Genomic DNA, 21,292 nt, shown 5'->3' with positions numbered 1-21,292 from the left:
GTTCGTTGTGGTATGAACCGGAACTCATGCTGTGCAGGGTATCCTTCACCTTCGACTTGGTTTGCAGTGTTTCTGTCACATGGTAGTTTTGTTCGGTTCTCTGTGTTTTTGTTCTATTCTGTTTTTTACTGTTGGTTTATGTGTTTACCATTGTTTCCTCCCACATATTCTGAAATTTCACTGTGACGAATATTGGTGTGCGTTTATTGCCATTTCTTGTATTGGCGCTTGGAGAGCCCTTTGTATCAGACAAATGAACGTCCATCAGTTCCAAGATACTTGCTTGTGTTATGTGTTTAAAGTTCATTTCCTCTGTTGTCTTTCTGGAACTCCTGTACTTCAAACAGGATATTTGCTGTGGAGTCTCAGGGAAGATGCCTTCCAGGCGGCCAGATGCTCCGTAGGCCCACAATGAAACAACCCCGACTCCCGCCCCTGCCTTCCCCCTGCCTATCATGAGATCGGGCTCCTCCAATTCCTGAGCCTTGCACATTCTGTAGGGCAGATCAAAACCCTGCCCATGAGTTTCTCCCTCTGTAGACATTTAGGTTTGATCTTCCTACTTCCCACCAAATCATTTACTGTTTCTTCATCATCAATCTTCTCTCTTCACATACTGTGAGTTCAAGTTACAGATGTCTCCAAGGTTCATAGAAAATTGAGTTTTTGTTTCAGTTTTTTGGTCCCTTCATTTTTCCTAGGTGAGTTTCAAGAGGAGGAGGAAGAATCAAGGAATTTAATTTTTCTTACACTAGGGACCCTTTTGATTAATAGAAACAGTGCTTGAACCAAGATCCATTCATCAAATACAAAGAAATGCTGTATTTGTTTTTTGCACATAGTACTTAAAATATACTCTCACTCTCTGAGAAAAATATATCTACTCTGAAACAATTTCCTTTTATAAGAAACTGATTTTAATTTTAGCTATTACTGTCCAAAGCTCTTAAGAAAGCTTGTATTAAAAATGGTAGCAGTGCCCTAGCCAGTTTGGCTCAGCAGTTAGAGCGACGGCCTGCAGTTCAGAGAGACCAGGGTTCGATTCCCGCTAAGGGCATGTATCTCGGTTGCAGTTTGTCCCTGGCCCTGGTTGGGTCGTGCGGGTGGCAGCCACTCGATGTGTCCCTTTCACATTGATGTTTCTCTCTCTCTCTTCCTCCCACTCTATCTGAACAAAAAATGAAAAAAATGTCCTCGGTGAGGATAAAAAAAAAAAAATTAAAAAAAAAATGGTAGCAGCAGATTTTTGCCAAGTGTTAATTTCCTCAAAAAAAAAGTTGTCTCAATCATGTTATATTCTTTTACAACTGGACATAGAAAAATGGCCAACATCCCCAAAGCAGATTAGTATAACCCTGGCACACTAGCACTGAACTGGGAAATTTAATTGGATGTGCATTATAGAAATTTACCTCCTATTGCCACCAATGGAGAAAAGAAAAATATAATTTTTCTTAGAACCTAGAAGTTTTAATCATAATTTTTTGGGGGAACACGAGTAGCTTCTTCCCTAGGGATTTATATTTACCTTGTAATACGTCTCACGTGAAGTAACTTTTATAAATATTTAATATGCTTCATTGGATAGGATATAAAAATTAGGACTAAGCTCCATAAACCACAAAATTAGCAGTGATCATCACTAATCCGTGGGCTCCTGGTCGCTTCTCACACAGCCTGCCTTCAGCTGTAAAATTATCACGGCACATCTGAACTTGGCTCTTCTCCAGGTTGATGTCTCGGTTCTATTAATAAAGAGAATTCTGTCACTCTTACTTGGAACTGTTTTGAAGATGACAACAGAGACACTTCCGAGGTTGGACGGACTATTTTACGTCAGTTCCCAAACACCACTAATAAGTAATTTGCTTTGCTTACAGGTGCACCCAGTGAGACTTATTATTCATCGGCACAAAGCATAAAATAAGTAGTCCATTAAGAGGTTTGATTCAGGCAAATTTAGAACCTAGCACGTACATTAACCAATTCATCCTTCCCTAATAGATTTTACATTACTTAACAAACTGTAAGGTTTATTCAGCCATTAACATTGATGGGTTGTACAGGCATAATTCCCTGTAGCGTTCGAGGGAGCTGTCAGGATCATCCCACACACGGGCGGAGAGAGGAATGGACTTGACATCAGCTTCAATCTGCAGTACTCCTCCTAGTTCCTCAGGTCCCCCTGACTGTGTTCAGTCACGTCTTGGGACGGAAGCAGATGCATGTGATGAATAATGGTAAGAAGGGTTGGCAAATGTGTCAGAATGAGCTTTCCAAGCAACAGTTCCCAGTTTACAGAGGGTGGGGCTCAAAGCAGAGCCACGTGCTGTTCTGTGCAGTTGGTTCACTACTTAACCCCGGGCATCCACTTTGCGGTGACGGCTCCAAGCTCAGGACTAAGAAAGGACGTTTTCTGCCTGAGTTGTGAGGACGCTTGATGACTGCTAACTGCACCTGTGGTTAAGTTCCGACTTGGTCTCTTTGGAGGCTAGATTCGAACTGGAATAGAAAACCAGGGAGCTGAGTATTATCGTCACAACCAACGAGACTGGTGAGAAGGGTGAACGATAGTGTCTTGACCTAATGACCCAGTTCACACAGGGAAGCATTCAGATTCTTCTCCTTGATAGCTTTCCCTCGTTAGGAAGGCAGCTGTCTAGTACCAAGAGCTAGATGGTGTCAAATGGAAAGTCTGGATTCTAAATTTTATTTTTAGTTGTATTCTGGCAGTCCTTCTAACACTGGCAACAATCATATTTTATGGATTGAATATGATTAGGTTTGGAGAGGATAATTGTTTTCTCTCTAGTCTGACTTCTTACCCCTAACAACAAGAAAGCTTCCTGGCTGTCAGGTAGACAGGAAGGTAATGAGCAAAGGATACACTTGAGTAGAAAGAGTCTGATAAGAATACAGTCAGGCAGCAGCATCCAGTAATTGTACCAGTGGTCAAGACCTTATCAAAACTTGTAACAGTAAGCAAGGGAAGGTTTAAAAATAACACGTTTGGTCTCAGCAAGGCTTGTCATCTCTGCTAGGAAAAAAAGGGCAACTCAATCTGGAAAGACACCTCTGTGCAGAAAGAACAGTGCTTGGGGGAAGATGAGCGAGAGAGGGAGCGCTGTCAGCCATACTGAAAATAAGCCGATCATAGGAAAGGAAGGCAAGCCCCGTGTGCACGGACGCAGCACGATCCAGGATTCTTACTCACATCATGTACATAGTGTCCGCGCTGCCCTCGAGGGCTCTATGAAATGGTCACACAAACTTGAGAAGGTCACTTCAACTCCTAAATCAACCAAACATTTAGAAATCCGGTTACACAATCCACTTTATTAGAAAGTGTTATTTTGCGTGGGAAAGTTAATAATCATGTCTATTTTATATGTATAATTTTTTTTGCTCTAGCTTCAAGAAAATAGGGATGACTATTAACTCTCCCATATAAAATAACACTTTTGGCAGTTTTTTAATATAATAGTTAAAACGTTATTTTTTTTTTCCAGGACAAATAAACTTAATTTCTTTTTTCAAATTGCTGTTTTACGTTTTATTCTGTTAAATATCTTCCTAGTTTTCTGTATTTATTTATATATTCCCTCAATATTCCCTAAGGCCTGCCTGTATCACTCTGTCAATGGGTAGTAACTTTAAAATAATAATTATAATTATATATATTATAAGAACAATTAATACTTTATTAATAAAATATAATAATAAATACATTTAAAAAATAAAATTGATAGACAATCTTGAAATTTAAAATGATCTGACTCTCATCTGCCTGAGAATAGATATTTGAAAATACACAAGTAAAAATAATTCTCTATTAAACAGGAGTTTCTTTTAAAGGGACAAGTATTTGATAATTAATTGTTCAGTATTTTAACTCCACGTTAGACATTAAGTGGAGAGATTCTAGTCTCATGTATAAATGTCTCTAATGAGGTATTAATAGTGTCCATTCACATATCACAGTATATTTTTGAAAATATTTTTAATATTTTACCCTCTTCCATCTTCAGAACAACCCCATGACGCGGGTAAGAAATGCATTACATCTCCCATTTTACTGGTGAGGAAACAGAGGTCAGAGAGGTTAAATAACTTACTGAAGATTGCAGCGCGCGTCTGCGGAGAGAATCGGGATAATAACTGCTGTCTCACGAACCCCTGCTTTCTCCGTGTGAATGCCAGTCTCTCACATTCGTAAGGAAAGCTCACGTTCCAGAATCGGTCTATTTATGCAGAAGACATTTAATTCTCTTGGGAAGATATTTTACATTCATCTAGCATTTTTACCTGCACATCCTACTTGATTTATTTTTGCGAAGAAGGCATTATTTTCATCTTGTAGTTAGAGAAACTGAGGTCCAAGAACATTGAATGTTTGGCCAAGATCCTGCAATAGAGAATGTAGCATACCACAGTTGCCGATTTTTTAAGACAGACTTCATGTAGGTATAGAGAAATAATTACCAAAGTTAAGTTATTGTTCCTGATATTAATGATCTAGGTTCTTCACTCCTCCTGTTCTGTCATCTTTAGTATTTCCTTTATTCCTTAAACTTGTTACCTCATGATCTGAAAGTGGCTGCTGCAGCTCCAAGCACCATGACCACATCTGAAGGCAGGACATGGAGAAAGAATTGGAGGAGGAGGCTGGCAGGAGAGTTCGAAATCATAGCTTTGTCCTTTCGGTCAGGCAGAAAATAAATATTTCCTAGAAACTTCCCCAAAACATCCACTTCCATTTCTTTGGCCAGAAAATCATCTCAAGACAACCACCTCATACAAGGGAGATGTGACAGTGTCTTTGTTTTGTTCCCACTTTCATATTGTCCTATGGACAAGGGAGACCATGGCTGGTAATGGTGTCTGGGTTTGGCTTTCATTTCTTCCATTTCTTATTCCGGAATCACCCCTTCTACTTGACCTGAGTGATTTCCTTCCATGACATCATCTTGGCTTTTTAGTAAAGATTTCTACTCCACAGTGTCTCAGTGCCATTTGCTAAAATTATTCCTTATTTGGCAGACTCTAGTACTACCTGTGAGCGAGACCCTACCAGGAACTTCAAGGACAACAGGCCCCCAGGCAGGCTTGCCCTGGGTACACGTCACAGAAAGCTCAGAGGCCCTCATCCAAATTGAATTCCCATACCATGCAATATTTGCTCCCAATGGAGGGTCTGGGGAACTTGGGAAAAGGAGGCCCTTGAGCTCCATCGGGAATTCAAAGGCAGCGTGTCCACTCTAGCTGACCATGAACTAGGCCACCGCAACACAGGCCGCAAAACTGCCCGGGAGCAAAGCTCATGGTGCTGAAGTCAGCGTGTGGCCTGACACTGAAAAGTAGAAAATACCGGTCAAATAGCTTCTTCCCAGTTGGGGACCTATTTTTTCTTCATATTGAAACTCATTCTGAGAACTCTTTCCTTCCCATCGTAGCTGGAGTATGTCTCTGTACCACACCAAAGAGCAGTGACCCATGTGAGAGAGAGAAAGGGGCAGATTAGAGAGAGCTAGAGCAGACTGTGGAAGGAAGACCCGCAGACGTTTCCAGAACGAGAATCAACGGCTATTTGCCAAATCACTTAGGAGTCAACAGACCTTTTCAATTTCATTATTCAATCAGCGTGTGTGCAGCCTTTTATCCGCCTGACGCTGATTCACAGTTAAATTATATACAATCCCAGCACTCAAAAGCTTAATTTGGTAGGGGAGATATATTATACATACATAAAAAATACACTTCTTCGATCTTCACAATGACTTTTGACTCGAAAAATGGAAAAAGTGAGATATGGACGGACGGAGAGAAAGCTGAGAATAGGGAACCTTTGGCAGTGGGCACTCCTGTTTCTTAAGACAACATGACCTCCTCCTTGGGGCAGATGTCTTTCAGTGGATGCTTCCTCTTCGTGAGTCTCACCCAAACCGTCCCCCCTTCCCAACTAGGCTCAAGTATCAGTATGCTTCTGGAAAGAAATCACTTACATACCGAGAGAAATATGAATTTTTGTTCATTTCTATTGTAAATTAATGTATAGAGTAATCCTGGCATAAATCCAGAAATATGTGTGAAAATAGATTCTAAGGGAATTAGACTTCAGAAGACAATATTTACTGACCACGTGTATTGACATGTGAGTGCTTTCTAGGGGTTCTGGATTTAATGCGTTGGCCTATGTAGCTGGTTGTGACAGCTTTGTTGGTTGGCTGACTAAAAAACATGGGTTTACCAGTGGGTGAATTTGATGAAGTTGAGATGCTAGATAATCCCTGGCATAATATACACAGAGAAGGGAATCCAAAGGCTTAAGGAATGTATGAGAGGCTATGTATCATGTGAAATCATCCCTACATACACACACATACACGCAAACACACTCATCCACACACACATGCTATTTCTAGAGGGCACAAAGCATACTCTCTCTGTTAGTGCATTGAAAACTTACTAGTAAAACACAGACATCTCTGCAAAGCTCCGTGCATATGCCCTCTGCAGACCAGAGACGATAGTGGGAGTTAGGCTAAGAGCAATTCCGCTAGAGACATGTGCCCTGAATACCGAGACCAAGCGGCAGCACGTATTCAAAGATTGCACTCATCTTGGGTGCCCCAAGGACAAAATAATACTCTTATCTGAACACGCAGGGATCTTTGATGTAACTAACTCATCAGAGATTCCTGGAATTGAAGTAGATGAGAAACCCACTAAATTGTTGACTCATAAAACAGGTCCGGTGACCACAAGGTTGAATGAGTACAGATTTGCTGACTAATAACCTGAACGAGTACGTAAGGAAAGGAATGGGGAGGAAGGCCACGCGTCATATGGAAAGATGCTGAAAGAGACAAAGTTTGGGTCTCAGCTCTCCATCTACTGGAGGCATTCCCTGGACAATGCCTTCGACATTTCACTTCCCAATTGGAAAATGAGTTTGACTAGATGCTACACAGCTCTAAATAGTCTGCTTTTCTGCAGAAGTTGTGTTCTCATCCTAGTGCCTTATCCCCACACTCAGTTACCCCTTCTTAGAAGGCACCGCACCACTGAAGGTTTGTTTGTTTGCCCATCACTAGCTGTCTCCTCTCCTTCTCCAGTCCTGAGCCCAATGAGCACATTCAGGAGAGTACTTTCCTACAGTCTTAATCTCATGGGTATCTGCTGTGGTTTGTTCTTTTCAAAAATCTCATTATGACCCCTGAGATCTCAGTCTTATGTGACTTCTCCTGCAAGCAAATGTGCTTTGAGAATAACCCAGGGTCATCCCATCTGTCCCTCCTCCTCAGATCATGTCCTTCTCCACTCCCCTTGAAGCTGCAGGGACCCGTGTTTTCTCTGACTTAATTTCTCTGTGGTGTCTAAATCTCTGTTCCTCGCCGTAGAACAGTATGTTTGACTAGCATTACATAGGTTAGTATTATAATAATTTACCATTTTGCCCTGCTTTCCAATGATGTATGGAGGATTTCCTGAATGAACAGTGACTGTAATTGCCGAGGATATTGAGCTTTATCAGCCAATTACTGAGCACAGATGATTGCTTTCAAGTATTTCTCACAGTGTACTTGAAATAAAACGCAACTGGCCCAGTTCTGTCAGGGAAGCTCATTGCTTCCACCCAAAGGCTTGAGGGGGAGGGGAGGCAAAAAGCCTTTGCACCAGAGAAGATAAATTCAGCACAAACAGTCTTTGCTTTTTCCAATTCCTATTCCCCACGACTGGTATTTTTCCAGAACCTCCAGGGCTGGCTTCTTCTGGGCTTTTATAATCCATTTCTTTAATGGTAGTGTCAGGCAAAGGTCTTGGTAAGGAGGCCTTTAGTTTATGCTCTTTCAAAGGGCAAAAACAACAAAATAGTTTTTCAGAGGGAGAAGAAAATAATCTTATTTCTTTTCTTTTTAGATTCTCAGATTAGCTTCCTTCTCTTGATTCCTATGGTCAGAATAATCGGGAGGTGTTTTTCGCCGTTTACTATCAGTTCCTGACAGTTGAATTATTCCACGTTTGCCATAGAGTTTTTTCATGGACTCTTGATGCATCTTGATCATCCATCTATAGTTTGGTTGTGAGGACTATACGCATAGTGGCTGAAATCCGTAGATCTTGCATTTTATTATGGCCTAGCCATGCATCATGCTCAGTCAGCTTATCCTCTGGTCTCAGAACTTCCTGCAAAACATGAAAACCGGGTGAGATGAACACAGGAGTGTGTACTTCACGAAGCGCGAATCAACCACAACCCTCTCTTCAAAGGGCTGGGTACTGTGAACAAAACTGCTTTGTTTGGGCAGGATCTGGTCAGATATTCGGAAGGCTAATCTATAAGGGAGCTAACTGTCTTAGGACAAGTAATGAGATGGGGCAAATGTATTTATCAGGATCTAAGGACCATGACTGTGATTTGCCCACTTGGGGTGAAAGCTGAAGGATACATGCTCAAGTGCCAGCAACGGGGGTTCGGGGGGTTCGTGAACTTTCTTCTGAGGGAGGTCTGGAGAGTTCGCTGCTGCTCTGCCCCTGTGGGCCCAAGGGCAAAATTCTGGACCAGAGACAAACTGCTGATAGAATAGAATAAAGTGCTATCACCAGAAAACCCCCTTTTCTTGGCTTCCTCCCAATTGAGTTAGATGTCTTCATAGAATACATTTTGAAAAATACTTACAGAATGACTTTGAGCTGAAAGAGAACCAAGTTCCTGTCCCAAAGCCCCTCTCGGTCTGGTCTCCGGTTTCAAGACATTTGCAGCCTTAGGTCAGGTTCCATTGATTAAACAAAAATCTATATTTCCTATATCTACAAAAATCTACAAGGCCAAAAGGAGCAACTGTTTCATTTAAAAATAACATTTAAGGGGAAAGTCAGAAATACATCCGCGTGGGTATACAAACCACACACTTGCACATTCCGTTAATGAGCAGACCTCCCCTATTCCCTTGAAGTCAGGCTTCTGAAAAGGACTGTGTACACTAGCTGCTAAATCCTCCCCTCCTGTTTACTCCTCAGCCAACCCATGTCAGTTTTCATCCCGTTAATCCTTGAAACTCCTCTATCAACAGTGACCAGCTGTCTCTAAATTGCCCAATGCAAAGGACATGTCCTATCGTGATGCACCCCCTTCGTCATTGCTCAAGGTCTACTGGGTTATTTAAGGATACACAGTCATACATGCAAGCACTGTGACTGGGTGTACTCAAGAATCCACGGAGGCCCATCGCGGATCAAATAGACTTTACCCTGAACTGGACCATGGGGTCCATCTTCTTTGCCTCGAGGCATGGCCCTCACCTGCACTTCAGGATGTCACCATCACCCACAGCTCCCACCTTGGCTGTGACACCGAGCTCCTCTTCCCACCACCAAGAAAAGAAGCCATTTCAAGTCTGGCTTTCTACATTCAGATGACATTTGCATTTCCCTGTGTCACTTGCAGATACCACCATCCTACGACCAATCCACCTTCCACACCGCTCATGTACTTTTTTCTTAAACTATGTAGCGCCCTACAGGATTGTACAGCTCACTTCTGGAGGACAGCGCATGTGTGATACACGCATACAGGGTGGGGCAAAGGTAGGTTGACAGCCGAGAGTACATGAAACACGGAACTTATTCTTGTATTCTTGTTTGTTAATCATTGTAGTATTTTCCACATGAACAACTGTAAACCCCCTTTTGCCCCACCCAGTGTGTTCCTTCACAATGCTGAAGGACCCACAGACCCATCCACATTCAGCTTTTCTCGCAAGCTTATTTCCTTAGGACAAGGGCTCCGTATGTTTATCATCTACATGATACATTGTCTGACCATCTCTGCAGCCTCATTTCTATGGCCACCGCTTGCTTTTAGCTCTGCTTCTTTACTCCTGTGAACCATTTCTTTCCATTTGCCATTGTTGCCCTCTCTCAGGAGTCAGGCCACACCCGACTGAGCTAGTACAACAGACCCCAAATCTGCCTCCCTCCTCCCCACCACTTAGGACTTAGGAGTTCCTCTGCAAATTAGTTCCTTTTTCTCAAATGTTTCTTCACAGATGGCTTTCACGTTGCCCTCCCTGGTAAACCCCCTCCAGCCCAAGTCCACTGCCTTTCACTCTCCTCCAGGCCTCCTCTTTCTGGTGCTTTGCATGAAGTCCACACGCTGGCCCCAACGACATTTGCTTTTAGTTACAGAATCGAAATTATCATTTTTATTATTACGAAGGCAGTCAGTGTTCATTATGAAAAATAGAAAATGCAGGAAACGATAAAGCATTAATTAAAACATCGTTCTACTGTCCGTGTATGATGTCTATAAATACAGACATACCATCTTTCTTGTAAACAGAGTACCACCTGCACTGTGATATGGCCGAGTGTCAGGGTTTCACTGAATATCCGTGGGTTCTCCCATATTCCCCCACCTCTTTGCTGTTACCGGGGCCACACGATGCTCATGACGCATGTCACTTCCAGACTGAAGCATTAGATGCGGTGCATGACCTTCCAGCTCCCACCTTTACCAGTGGTGGAGTTCCCATCAGCCGGGGCCTTTGAATAACTATATGAAACACAGCTGATCCTTCCCATTTCTTCCACCACTGACCTAAATTGCACAGATGAGACAGGGGGCAATACGATGTTGGGTTGGGATATCAATTTTGGAGACTTGTCAGAATGTAAATGCTGTCTTAAGCCACCACAAAACTGGATACTCTCAGGGATGGTAAATGCGAGAGCAGAGAGACCAGCACTCACGGACCCCATTCTGTGGGCATACCGGCCTTAGGAGGCAGGAAGTGGCTGTAAGAACCAGAAAAGAAGGATGAGGAGGGATGGCAGGGGGGTAGAAAAAGAGCCCAGTATCCTGAAAGGCAACTGAAGAATGTGTATCAGGAGAGAAAAAACGAACACAGGCATGAAGTGTTGTGATGCACCAGGGAAGATGGACACCAAGAAGAGTCTATTAGCTGGAGCAGTGTAGGTAACGTGTTCTCCGATGAGAGCAGTATGTGTGCACTGGTGAGCAAGAGCCAGACTGGAGTCAGGTCAAGCTGTGCTCAGTGTACTCGTAAGACGTTCTTCATTTCTGTGAAATAGTGTTTTCCACCTTTTTCATTTATTTTTTATTCTTTCTTAGGATGTCTATCACTCTCGTTGCAATGTCCATCTGTTTTGCACACTGTACACGTTAGCCATTAAAGCCCTTATCGTATTGATAGTAATTGCTTTAAATTCCCCGTCAGCTTATTCCAACATCCCTGCCATGCATGACTCTGATGTTTGCTCTGTGTCTTCAAGTTTTGCTTTTTCCCTTTAGTCGCCTTGCAGTGTTTTCTCAACAGCTGGACGTGGTACACTGGGTAGAAGGAACAGCTGTCACCAGTCCTTAGCAACGTGGAGGTGAGGCTTGGGGAAGGGGGGGGGTCTATGATGTATGGCTGTCTCAGTCTTTTAGTGAGTCTGTGCCTCTGGACTGTGAACCTCACAAAACTTTCTCACAGGCTTTTTCTCCACCCCCACCCCCACCCACACCCCTTAGGTGGGATAGGACCTTCCTCGGGTCGGTTAGGCTGTGATAGTGCCCCAGCGGGTTAGCCCCTGGTTGACTAGTTTTCTCCGAGGCTGGGTCTTGTTGAGAAGAACAGAGCACTCTGAGACATTTCAAAACCCCTTCTCCCTCCCTCCGCTGGAAGCAAGAGAGGGGTTTCCTCCAACACTTAATGTGGGAACTCATTCGACTTCCGAGAGGAAAATCTCACAGTGCTGTGGGGGTCCCCCAGTGACTGGGTCCCTCTAGAGTTTTCACTCTCAGAGCTGTCCACACGGAGGCTCCGGGAATGCATCAGTCGCAGCTCAGTTTTTCCTACGTGGGCGCTGGCTCCGTGGACGTCTCTGCTCCGTTGAGCAAGGACTTCCTTTGTTCACCTGTCTCCTCTCCACCTTCTCCTGGGTCCTCTCCTCCCTTCTGTGGATCTCCCTGTGGTAGGACAGAGCTGTGAGTTCCAGGGTCCTTCCATGTGGAGCCAGAGAACACCTGGGTTGAGTTTTATCCTTGTGCGTGTTCCCACAGATATTTTAATGAAAGGTTGGGGTAGGCTGCCTCTGGGCCAACTAACCAGGCAACACTTTGAATCAGAATTTACTCATCACTGATTTTAAATGATCCGGTCGAATTTCTTGTTCGTCTCAAGCAGATTAATGATCTCAAGACAGGAGTTATGTTCTATACGGGGGTTGGTGTCGTTGACACCTAACACACTGCCTGGCACACAGTAGGCACTTAATATAATATTGTTAAGGAACTGAATCTTTTCAATGTCGGGCAACAGTATAATAAGCAGTACACACAGGTTGAACCATGAGAGTCACTTGAAGCTGAAAAGCCCAAATCAAAAATGAAATGAAAATCACTTAGCTCCCTAACATTTAGCAGAAAGCATAAAACTCATCTATTTCCCCTGACTTGAAAGAAAACAGACCATGCTTCTAATATGTCACCAATAGCAACTGTGACCCTTTGGTAGGAGAAACCTAAAAGCCTTCCAGAGCTATTTTTTTGCCATATTCCGGTGTCCTTGCTCACCACATTGCTGACAGACTGACCACCCAGCTCAGTAGCTTGACCGTGGGTTGGCCGTTCCAGTGTCATTTAGCCAGTAGTCAAAACGCATGGGGGACGGACCTCCATGACATCCTCTGCTGCATCAGAAATGAGGCCACAGCTCGTGAGAAGAGACAATACCCAGGCTGCTGGATTCAGACCACAAGCCTGGGGCAGACGAGGGAAAAATACATGTATGTCCAGTGCAGCTAAGTCTTACCTTTACAGGCATAAACCAAAGAGGAATAGAAAAGAAATGGCACATAGTTTCGCATTTTTCTAATAAGTTTGAAACTAAACACTAGGAAACCGTGTCAGCCCCTGCTAAGCTGATTCCAATTAAGGCTTTTGGCGGTGTTCCAGGTGTTTCACTTCCTCAAATAGCACAGAGCATAGCAAGGTTTGCGAAGCATTCAAAAGTCAAATACCCTATTAACATAAACATGTAGTGAAATCAACTCTTCTACCAACTTTCAGCCTGCTTTCTCTCTTTCATTGAGAGTGGGCTGCTGGAGGATGAGGTCTTCTTCCTTCGTGAGGTTCTGGCGAGTTTGCTAGAATGCAAAGTAAAGTTTCCTTTGGGCGCAGCACTGGGCTAACCCCATCTACCTACTCACACGGGTACGTTTATTGCAGTGATTCCTCCTGATAACAATTCTGACACCGAGGGCCTGGGCTTTGATTTTCTGTGCCACTGTTGAATCTGAACCAAGGAAGTGTAAGAGTCAGTGGCTCAGGCTTGGGGGCTGACTGTGATTCATGTGCCCCTCCTGTCTGCTTGGAAATAAATGGATTTGTTCACTTGGATTCCCATCGCCAAGATTTAACGTAAGAAAGGGTCGTTTTTCTTGGCCATAGAAGTCAAGCCTCACATTGAAGGATATAATCAGGTAAAATGTGTAAAGTGAAAGAAAAACAAACAGAAGATTGAGGCAATACATTTTCATAGAGATTGAGTTTAAGAAATAAAATGGGTAGAAAAGGTGAAGGGATTAAGCAAAAACAAAAAAAAAAATTCATAGACACAGAAAACAGCATGGTGATTACCAGAGGGAAGGGTGGGGGGAGGTAGTAGCAGGTAAAGGGGGGATAAATGGTGATGGAAGGAGACTTGACTTGGGGTGGTGAACACACACTTCAATATACACATGATGTATTATAGAACTGTACACCTGAAAGCTATATAATTGTATTAACCAATGTCACCCTAATAAATTCAATTTAAGAAAAAGGAAGAAGGTTATTTTGTCAAGAAAACAGCATCCTTTTTGGCAAGCCCCTTAAAAGGTGATAAGTTAAAAGGTAAGTAGGGCTTCCTTGGACAGTATCCCAGATACATGCTCCTCTTACCATCAATATAATTCGATAATTTAAAAGAGGAACTAACTGAGTAAAAGTAGTATGTGTTTCTTTCTCCAGTGATCTCTGGCTTTATCTGATTTTATTACACGTGATTTCTATGTACAGTGTGAAGTAAAGACATATTATTCTCTTCTGTATGCACAAGTTACCCCAATACCATTTGTTGCATAGTCCATCTTTCCCCAACCTTTTTCATTTCACTTCTTTATTTTTCATTCTCAAGAAACTTCTGTTTTGTGTTTGCTTTTGTGTGTATGCTGAGATTTGATATAAAATATACTTATTACTGTTAAGAAGACATTGAAAGCCATCCCATCAGTATGTGGCTGAAAAGGGAGACTCATGAAGACCCTGCCCTGGTATTCATTGCTTCGATAATGAACTCATTTGAAAGGCATTACAATATAAATAATAATTCTTTGTTTTTTTTGCTTTATTTTAATGGACCTATGTGCTAACAATAAGCTGCATTTCATATGTATACACAGCAAGATGGATGTGATCATAAAAAGTTTTATTATAATCATATTCTTAATCGTTGTATAGAAATGGAGAACTAGGGTAGGGCCAGTGCACAGAGCAATCCTGGGCCACTGCAGGCATTCAGTAAGGATGTTTAATGAATAAATAAAACATAACAGTAAATACTGCATCTTAGAGGCAACTATTCATATTCCTTTTTATCCCTGCATGCCTTCGCCTTCCTCTCGATTCCTCAGTCCAGATGAAGATTCAGCACTGTCTACAAGAACTTCGGAGCTCCCCACACATGCATCCCCACAAAACTAAACTAAGAAATAATTTTTTTTGAATGGCACCCTTCTCACATGACTATCGTCCTTCATCTTTTTGGATGGGCCTTTTTCCCATTCTCTATCTCAAAATCCACTTTGTCATTTGAATGTTAACTCAGGAGAGCTTCTTCTCCTTCTTCACCGTTTGGTAAGTGTCTGCCCCCGTGGTTGATGTCTGAGAACAGGCACCTCTTCGTGGCTATTTCACTGTTTCCAGTGTGAGTCTTTGTTGCAAATTGTTTCCAGACTCCTTGATGACAATAACCAGGATCACGACATTCACCCTCCTCCAGGGTCTAAAACAGCTCTGTGCCCATCAGAGGCACTCAGTGTGTGCTTGGTGGACTAACAATAACTGGGTGAGTGGACCCTGACTTCCATCAGCTCCCTGGATCAGGGCCACAGTGGGCACTGCTTCCTCTCCTGACAGAATTGGGGGTGTGACTCCATTTCTATGTGACCTATCAGCTGTGCGATGTCGTTAAAATTACTCTCTGAGAATTGGAAGAAGAGTTGAAATGTTAAAATATTCCTTCTACTCCTCTCTCTTAGGAAACTTCATTTTTAGTGATGAGGCAGTGTGACATACTCCCATCTTATCTGAACCTTCACTTTGGCCAGGTTGCACACTTTCTGTCAATTGCATCTTGAGTTGGCCAATCGGCCGTTGTAGATCTGCCCTACGGCTTCCACACGTGGAACGTGCACTCGACTTCCATCCACTCTGCCCACATGGTTTCCTGACCCACGATCATGTTCGCCTGACACACCGTGGGGGAAAGGGAACGTTGAGTGAAGAGTGAGGAAAAAGAACTTTAAAATATTCACAGTTAAACTGTATCTATATCCAAATTATGTAATAATATTTTAAATGCGCTCTGCTTTTCTTTTTTTGGCATGCTATATACTTCCCATATTTTTCATTACAGAAATAACATGTTAATTGAAAAAGCTGAGAAAAATGCAGCTAAGCAAATAGAACAAGTTACCTAGAATCCCGTTACTCGGAGATAACAATTCTTTTAAAAAATATATTTCTTCACTGATGTTTAGAGAGAGATGAAAAGAGAAGGAGAGAGAGAGAGAACACCAATGTGGGAACCAAACAGGGGATGGAGCCTGCAACCTGGGCATGTGCCCTGACCAGGCATCGAACTAGCAACCTTTCAGCACAGAACAATGCCCAACCACCTGAACCACACCGGCCAAGGCAAGAGGCATAACAACTTTTGAAAACATTCTGCTGTATAGGCTTGCAAATTTTTTCCTGTAAAATATATATCAACATAATTTTTAAAAAAGATTCTATTTATAATTTTTGTAACAGATATTTTTCAATTGACAGTTGATTTTCCCCTTACCACTATAAACCTTTTTCCATGACAGTCACTATACATACACATTTCATACTTGAACATTGCGGGGCCTTTTATGTATGACTCATCCCTTTATTACAGGAAATTTTGTTTTTAGTTTTTTAATATGTTACACATTGTAACAAGGAACATTTTGTCCAAACTTATTTATAAATGCATCATACTTCCTTAGTGTAGATTATAAAAAGAGGAATTGCTAAGCTGGTAATATGTTTTTTTCCTTAAAATGTTGGCATGATTTGTCAAATTACCCTCCAGAAAACTTATACCAACGTACACTTTTTGTTGTACCCTCCCTAACAGGTACTAGGCACCATCCTTCGTTTTTCGTGTTTGGAATCAAAGTGAAAAAAAAAAAAAGGCATTTTTTTAATATGTTTTATTATTTTCAATGTACTGGTGAGGCTGATATCTTTTCCTGCGGATACGGGCCAACTTCATTTTTCTCCGAGATTGATAACCCTATTGATTTTTCAGAGTATTACCTGGTTCCAGAGATTGGCAGTCTGAGTTTTCAACCCAATAAATAAAATAATACTTCAGTAAAATAAGTTATTCCTTGACTTGGTCAGATCCTCTCCCAGAAAGAGTGCATTGAAAGATTCCCACGAGAAGCCCTCGCCCGAGTCCCCTTCCGCCCCCTCCCCCTTCTGCTTGCTCTTTAACGGCACGTGATGCGAGTCATGTACGTCGTCTCATTGTCAAGATGAACGGACTCCGGGTGCAAGAGACGCAGCATCGCGGGCGTGGAGCCTTGGTCACCGGCAGCAGGGTCCTGCAGTCCCCACGCTTCGCCGCGTCGCTGCATGGTGAGCGCAGGAGCTCACTCCGGGGCAGCTTGTCCTTGCACGTAGAACACATGCAAACAATGACCCCCGGAGTGAAGAGAGAGGCATGAAGACGGCCCATAACATTACCTCTTTTAAAGAAACGCTGCCCTGAATTTGAAAAGTGCTCTCGGTCTAGGAGGTGGGCTCTCAGCTTAGGGCCACTGCGCAGTGCACAACGTAGATGCATCGGGGGTGAGATGGGCCTAACAGCCAAATGGAGTGTCCACTTCTGAGGATAGTCGGTGCTGGGGCACAGGGGCCCATTCAACGTGCAAGTGTGGTCCTGAGGGACATGGTAAATCTAAGTGAAGGAAAGACTGCAGTGTCCCTGAAAGTATACGTTAAACTTGGATTTGGGTGCAAATATTTGTGCATTTTTCTGGGGTGAGGTTTCTATTTTTTAAACGGACTCTCAAAGGGGACAAACATGCTGTTCCCTGTCATCTCTCTAGTATTTTCACTTTCTCTCCTTCCTGTCTGGAATGGCCTTTATTTTATTTTCTCCATTTCTTATGTCAAAATAGCCTGGCCGGTGTGGCTCAGTGGTTGAGCAACAACCCGTGCACCAAGTGGTCGCCGGTTCGATTCCCGGTCAGGGCACATGCCCAGGTTGTGGGCCCAATCCCCAGTGTGGGGCATGCAGGAGGCAGCCAGTCGGTGTTCTCTCTCATTGGTGTTTCTAGCTCTCTCTCCCTCTCCCTTCCTCTCTGTAAAGTCAATTAAAAAAAAAAAAGATTCAAAGACTTAAAAAATAATAATAATATTCCTCCTCATACTTCAAGTCACAGTTTACGTGGTTAATACACAGCACTCAGTAACAGCAACACAGTCACATACAGTCGACCACTTTGCATGTGGGTCAAAGTGAGGCCAGAGGCAGTAGTTTACTCGCACTGTTTCTCCAACACTCCGTGACCGTATGTTTTGGGCTCCGTGCATTTAAAGTGACATCACTCGTGGTGTGGAAGGATGATCGAAAGATCAAACACTGTACAGGTGATTTTCTGTCCTGTGACCGAGCTTCACTTTGAGTTCCTTCTCCTCCTGGGGAATCTTCACCCTTATCCACGACGGGTCACCCCATCTGCGGCTGCACTCGGCCTGGCAGCAAGGCTGGCTGCGTGACCGGCTGAGTCTCCTCTCTTCGCTAAGGCACATCCTGGAGCCCAAGGCACGGAGACAGAATGTCTGGACACCAGGGACAAGTAATGTCTGTCTGAAATATATAGTCAGTGACTTTCCCCTCCAATTAGCATGGATTCCAAGGGGGTGTATCCTCAGAAAATTGAATACTGCATTTCACGCATTTACAGATGGTCACATGCACGGTTGTGCCCCTCCAGTCTGGAAATACCTGTGATTCTCCCATTACTTTATTATTAAGTCAGAAATACAGTGTCAATAAGGTCAAGTCCATGCCTTTGAGGATTTAAACTGACATCTTGGCAATCTTCTTGGAGATATATATATAAATTCTATGTTAATGGCTGGATGATATCATTATATCCTAATATATTTTTAGTTCCACCTGACCTGCAATATGTCAGAGAGGGAACTGCATTGAGTCAAAAAGACAAACTTGACATTTGGTGGTACTTTTCTGTACAGTAGAGAAGTATTTCAGGAGGCCATACAAGGCACCCCCCTTTCGGTGTTTGATGGTGACGATATTGTTTTGTAGCAGGTAAGGGCAAAGATTGGGAGTTCAACATGTGAAGGCTCTTCCATTTCTTGACACAGTGACCTCAGAGAAGTTCCTTCAAGTTCCCAGTGTCCAGTTTCCCAGTCTTCACAACAGGGGCCGCTCCATTCCCTCCAAGAGCCATCTGTGAGGATGACGTGAACACGTGATACAAATCGAAAGAATAGACTAGTGTGTACACCATCCAATGAGGACTCCTGTGATCAACTTTTACGTCCCCAGACACAGACACTCAGGTGTTTCTTTTCACTCACTGGTATTTTCATCCTGGGATGATGGGTCTAGCTGGGCCCTCAATATTTGAAATGAAGCTAAAACCTAGAGTTCAGGAGGTAGGCATCACCCCGTGGCTATTTCCAAGTTGTTCCCTTCATCCCAGCCAATGCTAATCCCCTTGGTGTGTTGAGGGAGCCTTACTCAGGGGAGATTCATCTTCGACCTCTCACCTCTGCGCTGCTTCTGCAATCCAATTTGCCACACTAAATCAGATCATCACATGGGGATGGCCGTTTTTATTTCCCAGGCTGTTGAATTTATTCTGCATAACTAGCCACTGTCTCCCTCAGGGGAAATTCATAAAAGGCCTCTGATCTTCCCTGTTAGACCAGACCAAGTGCCCAAGTCCAGGCCAGGGCTCCCCCTGTGGTCACAGGAGGCAGTGCCGGCAGAAACCCAGATTGCAGGGTGAACAGAAGACAGCATCTGCCCTTCACCTTCCTCAACCCCAATGGAAAGAACGCATTGTGCATCCCTTAAAACATTTATGTTGGTGTGAAATCTTGGTCTTTCTTTTTTTCTTTATTTTCCTTTCTTCATTTATTTTGTCCATGCTTGGGCTGCCCTGAGCCCCGTCATGCTTTAAGAAAATAAAAAGGCTTTGCTAGTCAGGCAGTATCTGTAACAGATGTCAGTGCAGACTGAGCACCCTAAAGAGAAGCAAACTACACCCTTGGCAGCCAGAAATGAATACATCCTGAATCCAACGAGACAAACGCGTCCAAAGGGCGATTCTAACGGATTTGACTCCACATTGTAAAGTGCTTGAGTGGATGTGGCAATAAAGGGTAGATGTGTATTTCAACACCCTAGGAGTTCATTTCTGTCAATCAATGGCTGGAATTTACTTTGAGGATATTACCTAAAGGTGTTTTTGAATCACTGGGCATTTGGAAGCCTGGTTTGAAACATGCATTTAAATGGAAGCAGAGTGTTTTAAAAGCTTTCTCTCCATCTGAAGTTATTATTCTGAAAATAACATTTCAGAGGAATGCAGCAATGCTGTTGGAGTTTCAGAAGGGAGGGGGCGCTGAAGCTGAGAGGTTAAGTGAATTATCCCAGAGTGCAGACGCTTTGCTGAACACCTCAGGCTTTGCACGGAGACACAGAGAGGCCTCTCCTTAGAAGCAGGTTCCTCTGGCCTTAGAGAAAGACTGTCTTAGACTCTTCCTAGCAAAGTTTAACAACAAGCCCCCAAAGAATTGAACTGATCTGCAGATATTAATTGCCTGCCAGACCAAAACTCAACACTCTTTATAAGAAGAAAACAAAACCCAGAGGAGGCTCCAGAATCCAGCACACAATGAACAATTACAAAGAAGCGAGGAAGCAAAACAGTATGATTTGTGGGGAAGGGTGGGAGGAGGGAGGAATAGGCAATAGAAACAAACCAGACAAGAGAGAAATGCTGGGATTAGCATACACAGACTTTATCACAGCTCAACGAGTAGATTTTTAAAGACTTCCAGGTCTACGATTCTAAGAAGAAAAAAAGAAATAGATTTCATTTCAGAAGAGCCCTCACTTCACTGGGATTCAGCAAATTATTTATTGAGCACTTTGAGAGATGCTAGATACACCATTAGACACTGAGAATAACAAAATAAACAAGAACAAAAATCACCCGATGCCTTCAATGGAACTTGGGATCTAGAAGGGGTCAAAATCAAACATGCAGTGTCACTTTCATTACGAATGCTAGCACAGAGTGACACAGCAGAAGACTGACCGGCTTGGAGGTCAAAGACAATAGAAGTAGGAATGTAACTGAGACCTTTCTGGAATGCTACCCATGAATTTCTGTATTCCAGGCCTGGAATTTGCCTTGAATTTGTTCTCCAGAATTTCTTCAGAATGTCCTCTAAATGGCTGTCTGCTGGGATTGTTCCCTAAGGCAGAGGTGACCCTGAAAGATAATCAAAGGTAGGGCTGCACTCCAAGATTGTCACCTGAAGAAGCACCCCCTGAACTCTGACGAGGGTGCAGCGTAAACAGTCATTGGTTAATATGGAAACAGAATACTGCAAGCCACCTCTTTGGGACTGAACACGAGAACTCGGAAGCATACGTCTCCTCTGAAGAAGAAAATCACCTTTAATGAAAAGGAAACTGTTTTAGTTCGTGCAGCTATAAATATAATTACCATAGATTGGTGGCTTATTAACAAGAGACATTTATTTCTTATATTTCTGGAAGCTGAGGAGTCCCGGGTCAAGGCACTGGGAGACTCCGTGTTTGCCGGGATGCCCTTCCTGATTGGTCGATGAGATGGCCTTCTTCTCACGGTGTCCTCACAGGGAGAGAGGGAGCTCTCTGTGTCTCCTTCCTAAAGCCATTAATCTCCTTCATGAAGT

Source organism: Molossus molossus, unplaced genomic scaffold, assembly GCF_014108415.1.
Source record: "Molossus molossus isolate mMolMol1 unplaced genomic scaffold, mMolMol1.p scaffold_m16_p_6, whole genome shotgun sequence".
NCBI lineage: Eukaryota > Metazoa > Chordata > Mammalia > Chiroptera > Molossidae > Molossus > Molossus molossus.
This window is presented reverse-complemented; position numbering follows the sequence as displayed.